Source organism: Nicotiana tabacum, chromosome 19 (assembly GCF_000715075.1).
Source record: "Nicotiana tabacum cultivar K326 chromosome 19, ASM71507v2, whole genome shotgun sequence".
NCBI classification, from domain to species: domain Eukaryota; kingdom Viridiplantae; phylum Streptophyta; class Magnoliopsida; order Solanales; family Solanaceae; genus Nicotiana; species Nicotiana tabacum.
This window is the reverse complement of record NC_134098.1, coordinates 96,564,304-96,575,371: the sequence shown is the minus strand read 5'-3', so window position 1 is coordinate 96,575,371 and position 11,068 is coordinate 96,564,304.

Below are 11,068 nucleotides of genomic sequence, written 5' to 3'. Positions count from 1 at the left end.
GTTTTTCCGCCAAAAAACTAGAATTCCGCTTGATTACCAGATTTTTGTGTGCTATTGTCCACGCCTTCCGAGTGGGCCGGGCCGCCGGACTCGGATCGCCTAAAAAATTTTCGGGTCATCAATTAGGACCTAAGGAACCATAGTCACCGTCTCGCCATGATCGTTCCTTATTTTTTGCATTTTTTGGCCAAAAAACTAGAATTCCGCCCGATTCCCATATTTTCGTGTGCTTTAGCCCACGCCTTCCAAGGGGTCCCGGGAACCCCGAACCCCGAGCGCCTAAAAATTTTCCGGGCCATCAAATACGGCCTAAAGGAACCATAGTAACCACCCCGCCATGATCGTTCCTCATTTTTTGCATTTTTCAGCCAAACAACTAGAATTCCGTGCAATTCCCATATTTTTGTGTGTTATAGCCCACGCCTTCCGAGTGGTCCCGGGACCTCCTGACCATTATCGCCTAAAATTTTTCCGGACTATCAAATACGACCTAAGGAACCATAGTATCCGCCCCGCCATGATCGTTCCTCATTTTTTGTGTTTTTCGGCCAAACAACTAGAATTCCGCGCGATTCCCATATTTTTGTGTGTTATAGCCCACGCCTTCCGAGTGGTCCCGGGACCTCCGGACCCCTATCGCCTAATATTTTTCCGGACTATCAAATAAGACCAAAGGAACCATAGTCACCGCCCTGCCAAGATCATTCCACATTTTTTGCATGTTACTGAAAAAGACCTAGAATTTCGCCCAATTCCCATATTTTCGTGTGCTATACCCACGCATTCCGAGTGGTCCCAAGAGTCGCGGACCCCGATCGCCTAAAATTTTCCTGGGCAATCAAATACGACCTAAGGAACCATAGTATCCGCCCCGCCATGATCGTTCCTTATTTTTTGCATTTTCGGCCAAACAACTAGAATTCCGCGCGATTCCCATATTTTTGTGTGTTATAGCCCACGCCTTCCGAGTGGTCCCGGGACCTCCAGAACCCCTATCGCCTAAAATTTTTCCGGACTATCAAATACGACCTAAGGAACCATAGTATCCGCCCCACCATGATCGTTCCTCATTTTTTGCGTTTTTCGGCCAAACAACTAGAATTCCGCGCGATTCCCATATTTTTGTGTATTATAGCCCACACCTTCCGAGTGGTCCCGGGACCTCCGGACCCCTATCGCCTAAAATTTTTTCGGACTATCAAATACGACCTAAGGAACCATAGTATCCGCCCCGCCATGATCGTTCCTCATTTTTTGCATTTTTCGGCCAAACAACTAGAATTCCGCGCGATCCCATATTTTTGTGTGTTATAGCCCACGCCTTCCGAGTGGTCCCGGGACCTCCGAACCCCTATCGCCTAATATTTTTCTGGACTATCAAATAAAACCAAAGGAACCATAGTCTCCGCCCTGCCAAGATCTTTCATCATTTTTTGCATTTTTCGGCCAAACAACTAGAATTCCGCGCGATTCCCATATTTTTGTGTGTTATAGACCACACCTTCCGAGTGGTCCCGGGACCTCCGGACCCCTATCGCCTAAAATTTTTCCGGACTATCAAATACGACCTAAGGAACCATAGTCTCCGCCCCGCCATGATCGTTCCTTATTTTTTGCGTTTTTCGGCCAAACAACTAGAATTCCGCGCGATTCCCATATTTTTGTGTGTTATAGCCCACGCCTTCCGAGTGGTCACGGGACCTCCGGACCCCTATCGCCTAATATTTTTCCGGACTTTCAAATAAGACCAAAGGAACCATAGTCACCGCCCTGCCAAGATGTTTCCACATTTTTTGCATATTACTGAAAAAGAACTAGAATTTCGCCCGATTCCCATATTTTCGTGTTCTATACCCACGCATTCCGAGTGGTCCCAAGAGCCGCAGACCCCGATCGCCTAAAAATTTTCCGGGCAATCAAATACGACCTAAGGAACCATAGTATCCGCCCCGCCATGATCGTTAATTTTGTTTTGCATTTTTCGGCCAAAGAACTAGAATTCCGCGAGATTCCCATATTTTTGTGTGTTATAGCCCACACCTTCGAAGTGAACCCGGGAACTACGGAGCCCTATCGCCTAAAATTTTTCCGGACTATCAAATATGACCTAAGGAACCATAGTCACCGCCCAGCCATGATCATTTCTCATTTGTTGCATTTTTCGGCCAAAAAACTAGAATTCCGCCAGATTACAATATTTTTGTGTGCTATTGCCCACCCTTCCAAGTGGTTCCGGGACCCCCGGACCCCATCGCCTAAAATTTTTTCGGGCCGTCAAATACGACCTAAGGAACCATAGTAACCGCCTTGCCATCATCGTTTCTCATTTTTTGCATTTTTCGGCCAAAAAACTAGAATTACGCCCGATTCCCATATTTTTGTGTGCTATACCCATGCCTTCCAAGTGGTCCGGTGAGCCGCGGACCCCGTTCGCCTAAAATTTTTCCGGACTATCAAATACGACCTAAGGTACCATAGTCACCGCCCCACCATGATCGTTCCAAATGCTTTGCATTTTTCGGCCAAAAAACTAGAACTCCGTGCGATTTGCATTTTTTAGTGTGCTATAGCTTACGCCTTCCGAGTGGTCCCGGGAGCCGTGGACCCCGATCGCCTAAAATTTTCCGGTCCATCAAATACGACCTAAGGAACCATAGTCACCGCCCCGCCATGATCGTTCCTCATTTATTGCGTTTTTCGGCCAAAAAACTAGAATTCCGCTCGATTACCATTTTTTTTTTGCTATTGCCCACGCCTTCCGAGTGGGCCGGGCCGCCGGACTCGGATCGCCTAAAATTTTTTCGGGCCATCAATTAGGATCTAAGGAACCATAGTCACCGCCTCGCCATGATCGTTCCTCATTTTTTGCATTTTTGGCCAAAAAACTAGAATTCCGCCCGATTCCCATATTTTTGTGTGCTATCGCCCACGCCTTCCGAGTGGGTCGGGCCCCCCGGAGCCGGATCGCCTAAAAATTTTCCGGACTATCAAATACGACCTAAGGAACCATAGTCACCGCCCCGCCATGATCGTTCCTCATTTATTGCATTTTTCGGCCAAAAAACTAGAATTTCGCTCGATTACCATATTTTTTTGTGCTATTGCCCACGCCTTCCGAGTGGGCCAGGCCGCCGGACTCGGATCGCCTAAAATTTTTTCGGGCCATCAATTAGGACCTAAGGAACCATAGTCACTACCTCGCCATGATCGTTCCTCATTTTTTGCATTGTTTGGCCAAAAAGCTAGAATTCCACCAGATTCCCATATTTTTGTGTGCTATCGCCCACGCCTTCTGAGTGGGTCGGGCCCCCCGGAGCCGGATCGCCTAAAAATTTTCCGGACTATCAAATACGACCTAAGGAACCATAGTCACCGCCCCGCCATGATCGTTCCTAGTCTTTTGCGTTTTTCAGCCAAAAAACTAGAATTCCGCGCGATTTCCATATTTTCGTGTGCTTTAGCCCACGCCTTCCAAGGGGTACCGGGAACCGCGAACCCCGATCGCCTAAAAAATTTTCGGGCCATTAAATACGACCTAAGGAACCATAGTAACCACCCCGCCAAGATCGTTCCTCATGTTTTGCGTTTTTTCGGCCAAACAACTAGAATTCCGCGTGATTCCCATATTTTTGTGTGTTATAGCCCACGCCTTTCGAGTGGTCCCGGGACCTCCTGACCCCTATTGCCTAAAATTTTTCTGGACTATCAAATATGACCTAAGGAACCCTAGTATCCGCCCCGCCATGATCGTTCCTCAGTTTTTGCGTTTTTCGGCCAAACAAATAGAATTCCGCGCGATTCCCATATTTTTGTGTGTTATAGCCCACGCCTTCCGAGTGGTCCCGGGACCTCCGAACCCCTATCGCCTAAAATTTTTCCGGACTATCAAATACGACCTAAGGAAACATAGTATCCGCCCCGCCATGATCGTTCCACATTTTTTGCGTTTTTCGGCCAAACAACTAGAATTCCACACTATCCCAATATTTTTGTGTTATAGCCCGTGCCTTCCGAGTGGTCCCGGGTCTCCGGACCCCTATCGCCTAAAATTTTTCCGGACTATCAAATAAGACCTAAGGAACCATAGTCACCGCCCAGCCATGATCGTTCCTAGTTTTTTCCGTTTTTCGGCCAAAAAACTAGAATTCCGCGCGATTCCCATATTTTCGTGTCCTATAGCCCACGCCTTCGAAGTGAACCCGGGAACTCCGGACCCCAATCGCCTAAAATTTTTCCCGACTATCAAATACGACCTAAGGAACCATAGTCACCGCCCAGCCATGATCATTCCTCATTTGTTGCGTTTTTCGGCCAAAAAACTAGAATTCCGCCCGATTATAATATTTTTGTGTGCTATTGCCCACCCTTCCAAGTGGTTCCGGGACCCCCGGACCCCGATGGCCTAAAATTTTTCAGGGCCGTAAAATATGACCTAAGGAACCATAGTAACCGCCCCGCCATCACCGTTTCTCATTTTTTGCATTTTTCGGCCAAAAAACTAGAATTACGCCCGATTCCCATATTTTTGTGTGCTATACCCACGCCTTCCAAGTGGTTCGGGGAGCCGCGGACCCCCGAGCGCCTAAAATTTTTCTGGACTATCAAATACGACCTAAGGTACCATAGTCACCGCCCCACCATGATCGTTCCAAATGCTTTGCATTTTTCGGCAAAAAAGCTAGAACTCCGTGCGATTTGCATATTTTAGTGTGCTATAGCTTACGCCTTCCGAGTGGTCCTGGGAGCCGTGGACCCCGATCGCCTAAAATTTTTCCGGTCCATCAAATACGACCTAAGGAACCATAGTCACCGCCCCGCCATAATCGTTCCTCATTTATTGTGTTTTTCGGCGAAAAAACTAGAATTCCGCTCGATTACCATATTTTTTTGCTATTGCCCACGCCTTCCGAGTGGGCCGGGCCGCCGGACTCAGATCGCCTAAAATTTTTTCGGGCCATCAATTAGGATCTAAGGAACCATAGTCACCGCCTCGCCATGATTGTTCCTCATTTTTTGCATATTTGGCCAAAAAACTAGAATTCCGCCCGATTCCCATATTTTTGTGTGCTATCGCCCACGCCTTCCGAGGGGGTCGGGCCCCCCGGAGCCGGATCGCCTAAAAATTTTCCGGACTATCAAATATGACCTAAGGAACCATAGTCACCGCCCCGCCATGATCGTTCCTCATTTATTGCATTTTTCGGGCAAGAAACTAGAATTTCGCTCGATTACCATATTTTTTTGTACTATTGCCCACGCCTTCCGAGTGGGCCGGGCCGCCGGACTCGGATCGCCTAAATTTTTTTTGGGCCATCAATTAGGACCTAAGGAACCATAGTCACTACCTTGCCATGATCGTTCCTCATTTTTTGCATTGTTTGGCAAAAACACTAGAATTCCGCCCGATTCCAATATTTTTGTGTGCTATCGCCCACGCCTTCCGAGTGGGTTGGGCCCCCCGGAGCCGGATCGCCTAAAAATTTTCCGGACTATCAAATACGACCTAAGGAACCATAGTCATCGCCCCGCCATGATCGTTCCTAGTCTTTTGCGTTTTTCAGCCAAAAAACTAGAATTCCGCGCGATTTCCATATTTTCGTGTGCTTTAGCCCACGCCTTCCAAGGGGTCCCGGGAACCCCGAACCCCGATCGCCTAAAAATTTTCCGGGCCATTAAATACGACCTAAGGAACCATAGTAACCACCCCGCCAAGATCGTTCCTCATGTTTTGCGTTTTTCGGCCAAACAACTAGAATTCCGCGCGATTCCCATATTTTTGTGTGTTATAGCCCACGCCTTCCGAGTGGTCCCGGGACCTCCTGACCCCTATTGCCTAAAATTTTTCCGGACTATCAAATACGACCTAAGGAACCCTAGTATCCGCCCCGCCATGATCGTTCCTCAGTTTTTGCGTTTTTCGGCCAAACAAATAGAATTCCGCGCGATTCCCATATTTTTGTGTGTTATAGCCCACGCCTTCCGAGTGGTCCCGGGACCTCCGAACCCCTATCGCCTAAAATTTTTCCGGACTATCAAATACGACCTAAGGAAACATAGTATCCGCCCCGCCATGATCGTTCCACATTTTTTGCGTTTTTCGGCCAAACAACTAGAATTCCACGCTATCCCAATTTTTTTGTGTTATAGCCCACGCCTTCCGAGTGGTCCCGGGTCTCCGGACCCCTATCGCCTAAAATTTTTCCGGGCTATCAAATAAGACCTAAGGAACCATTGTCACCGCCCAGCCATGATCGTTCCTAGTTTTTTTAATTTTCGGCCAAAAAACTAGAATTCCGCGCGATTCCCATATTTTCTTGTCCTATAGCCCACGCCTTCGAAGTGAACCCGGGAACTCCGGACCCCTATCGCCTAAAATTTTTCCCGACTAACAAATATGACCTAAGGAACCATAGTCACCACCCAGCCATGATCATTCCTCATTTGTTGCGTTTTTCGGCCAAAAAACTACAATTCCGCCCGATTACAATATTTTTGTGTGCTATTGCCCACCCTTCCAAGTGGTTCCGGGACACCCGAACCCCGATCGCCTAAAATTTTTCCGAGCCATAAAATACGACCTAAGGAACCATAGTAACCGCCCCGCCATCACCGTTTCTCATTTTTTGCATTTTTCGGCCAAAAAACTAGAATTACGCCCGATTCCCATATTTTCGTGTGCTATACCCACGCCTTCCAAGTGGTTCGGGGAGCCGCGGACCCCCGAGCGCCTAAAATTTTTCCGGACTATCAAATACGACCTAAGGTACCATAGTCACCGCCCCACCATCATCGTTCCAAATGCTTTGCATTTTTCGGCCAAAAAACTAGAACTCCGCGCGATTTGCATATTTTAGTGTGCTATAGCTTATGCCTTCTGAGTGGTACCGGGAGCCGTGGACCCCGATCGCCTAAAATTTTCCGGACTATCAAATATGACCTAAGGAACCATAGTAACCACCCCGCCAAGATCGTTCCTCATTTTTTGCGTTTTTCGGCCAAACAACTAGAATTCCGCGCGATTCCCATATTTTTGTGTGTTATAGCCCACGCCTTCGGAGTGGTCCCGGGACCTCCTGACCCCTATTGCCTAAAATTTTTCCGGACAATCAAATACGACCTAAGGAACCATACTATCCTCCCTGCCATGATCTTTCCTCCGTTTTTGCATTTTTCGGCCAAACAAATAGAATTCCGCGCGATTCCCATATTTTTGTGTGTTATAGCCCACGGCTTCCGAGTGATCCCGGGACCTCCGGACCCCTATCGCCTAAAATTTTTCCGGACTATCAAATACGACCTAAGGAAACATAGTATCCACCCCGCCATGATCGTTCCACATTTTTTGCGTTTTTCGGCCAAACAACTAGAATTCCGCGCTATCCCACATTTTTTTGTGTTATAGCCCACGCCTTCCGAGTGGTCCCGGGTCTCCGGACCCCTATCGCCTAAAATTTTTCCGGACTATCAAATAAGACCTAAGGAACTATAGTCACCGCCCAGCCATGATCGTTCCTAGTTTTTTACGTTTTTCGGCCAAAAAACTAGAATTCCGCGCGATTCCCATATTTTCGTGTCCTATAGCCCACGCCTTCGAAGTGAACCCGGGAACTCCAGACCCCTATCGCCTAAAATTTTTCCCGACTATCAAATACGACCTAAGGAACCATAGTCACCACCCAGCCATGATCATTCCTCATTTGTTGCGTTTTTCGGCCAAAAAACTAGAATTTCGCCCGATTACAATATTTTTGTGTGATATTGACCACCCTTCCAAGTGGTTCCGGGACCCCCGGACCCCGATCGCCTAACATTTTTCCGGGCCGTCAAATACGACCTAAGGAACCATAGTAACCGCCCCGTCATCACCGTTTCTCATTGTTTGCATTTTTCGGCCAAATAACTAGAATTACGCCCGATTCCCATATTTTCGTGTGCTATACCCACGCCTTCCAAGTGGTTCGGGGAGCCGCAGACCCCCGATCGCCTAAAATTTTTCCGGACTATCAAATACGACCTAAGGTACCATAGTCACCTCCCCACCATGATCATTCCAAATGCTTTGCATTTTTTGGCCAAAAAACTAGAACTCCGCACGATTTGCATATTTTAGTGTGCTATAGCTTATGCCTTCCGAGTGGTCCCGGGAGCCGTGGACCCGATCGCCTAAAATTTTCCGGGCCATCAAATACGACCTAAGGAACCATAGTCACCGCCCAGCCATGATCGTTCCTCATTTATTGCGTTTTTCGGCCAAAAAACTAGAATTCTGCTCGATTACCATATTTTTGTGTGCTATTGCCCACGCCTTCCGAGTGGGCCGGGCCGTCGGACTCGGATCGCCTAAAATTTTTTTGGGCCATCAATTAGGACCTAAGGAACCATAGTCACCGACTCGCTATGATCGTTCCTTATTTTTTCCATTTTTTGGCCAAAAAACTAGAATTCCGCCCGATTCCCATATTTTCGTGTGCTTTAGCCCACGCCTTCCAAGGGGTCCCGGGAACCCCGAACCCCGATCGTCTAAAAATTTTCCGGGCCGTCAAATACGACCTAAGGACCATAGTAACCACCCCGCCATGATCGTTCCCAGCGCACGCCTTCCGAGTGTTCCCGGGACCTCCTGACCCCTGTCGCCTAAAATTTTTCCGGACTATCAAATACGACCTAAGGAACCATAGTAACCACACCGCCATGATCGTTCCTCATGTTTTACGTTTTTCGGCCAAACAACTAGAATTGCGCTCGATTCCCATATTTTTGTGTGTTATAGCCCACGCCTTCCGAGTGGTCCCGGGACCTCCGGACCCCTATTGCCTAATATTTTTCCGGACTATCAAATAAGACCAAAGGAACCATAGTCACCGCCTTGCCAAGATCTTTCCACATTTTTTGCGTTTTTCGGCCAAACACCTAGAATTCCGCGCGATTCCCATATTTTTGTGTGTTATAGCCCACGCCTTCTGAGTGGTTCCGGGACCTCCTGACCCCTATGGCCTAAAATTTTTTGGGACTATCAAATACGACCTAAGGAACCATAGTATCCGCCCCGCCATGATTGTTCCTCAGTTTTTGCGTTTTTCGTCAAACAACTAGAATTCCGCGCGATTCCCATATTTTTGTGTGTTATAGCCCACGCCTTCCGAGTGGTCCCGGGACCTCCGGACCCCTATCGCCTAAAATTTTTCCGGACTATCAAATACGACCTAAGGAACCATAGTATCCGCCCCGCCATGATCGTTCCTCATTTTTTGCGTTTTTCGGCCAAACAACTAGAATTCCGCGCTATCCCATATTTTTGTGTGTTATAGCCCACGCCTTCCGAGTGGTCCCGGGTCTCCGGACCCCTATCGATTAAAATTTTTCCGGACTATCAAATATGACCTAAGGAACCATAGTATCCGCCCCGCCATGATCCTTCCTCATTTTTTGCGTTATTCGGCCAAACAACTAGAATTCCGCGCTATCCCATATTTTTGTGTGTTATAGCCCACGCCTTCCGAGTGGTCCTGGGTCTCCAGACCCCTATCGCCTAAAATTTTTTCGGACTATCAAATAAGACCTAAGGAACCATAGTCACCGCCCAGTAATGATCGGTCCTAGTTCTTTCCGTTTTTCGGCCAAAAAACTAGAATTCCGCGCGATTCCCATATTTTCGTGTCCTATAACCCACGCCTTCCAAGTGAACCCGGGAACTCCGGACCCCTATCGCCTAAAATTTTTACGGACTATCAAATACGACCTATGGAACCATAGTCACCGCCCAGCCATGATCATTCCTCATTTGTTGCATTTTTCGGCCAAAAAACTAGAATTCTGCCCGATTACAATATTTTTGTGTGCTATTGCCCACCCTTCCAAGTGGTTCCGGGACCCCCGGACCCCGATCGCCTAAAATTTTTCTGGGCCGTCAAATACAACCTAAGGAACCATAGTAACCGCCCCGACATCATCGTTTCTCATTTTTTGTATTTTTCGGCCAAAAAAACTAGAATTACGCCCGATTCCCATATTTTCGTGTGCTATACCCACGCCTTCCAAGTGGTCCGGGGAGCCGCGGACCCCGCTCGCCTAAAATTTTTCCGGACTATCAAATACGACCTGAGGTACCATAGTCAACGCCCCACCATGATTGTTCCAAATGCTTTGCATTTTTCGGCCAAAAAACTAGAACTCCGCGCGATTTGCATATTTTAGTGTTTTATAGCTTACGCCTTCCGAGTGGTCCCGGGAGCCGTGGACCCCGATCGCCTAAAATTTTTCGGGTCATCAAATACGACCTAAGGAACCATAGTCACCGCCCCGCCATGATCGTTCCTCATTTATTGGGTTTTTCGGCCAAAAAACTAGAATTCCGCTCGATTACCATATTTTTTTGTGCTATTGCCCACGCCTTCCGAGTGGGCCGGGCCGCCGGACTCGGATCGCCTAAAAATTTTTCGGGCCATCAATTAGGACCTAAGGAACCATAGTCACCGCCTCGCCATGATCGTTCCTCATTTTTTGCATTTTTTGGCCAAAAAAATAGAATTCCGCCCGATTCCCATATTTTTGTGTGCTATCGCCCACGCCTTCCGAGTGGGTCGGGCCCCCCGGAGCCGGATCACCTAAAAATTTTCCGGACTATCAAATACTACCTAAGGAACCATAGTCACCGCCCCGCCATGGTCGTTCCTAGTCTTTTGCGTTTTTCAGCCAAAAAACTAGAATTTCACGCGATTTCCATATTTTCGTGGGCTTTAGCCCACGCCTTCCAAGGGGTCCCGGGAACCCCGAACTCCGATCACCTAAAAAATTTCCGGGCAATCAAATACGACCTAAGGAACCATAGTAACCACACCGCCAAGATCTTTCCACATTTTTTGCATGTTATTGAAAAAGACCTAGAATTTCGCCCGATTCCCATATTTTCATGTGGTATACCCACGCATTCCGAGTGGTCCCAAGAGATGCGAACCCCGATCGCGTAAAAGTTTTCTGAGCAATCAAATACGACCTAAGGAACCATAGTATCCGCCCCGCCATGATCGTTCCTCAGTTTTTGCATTTTTCGGCCAAACAACTAGAATTC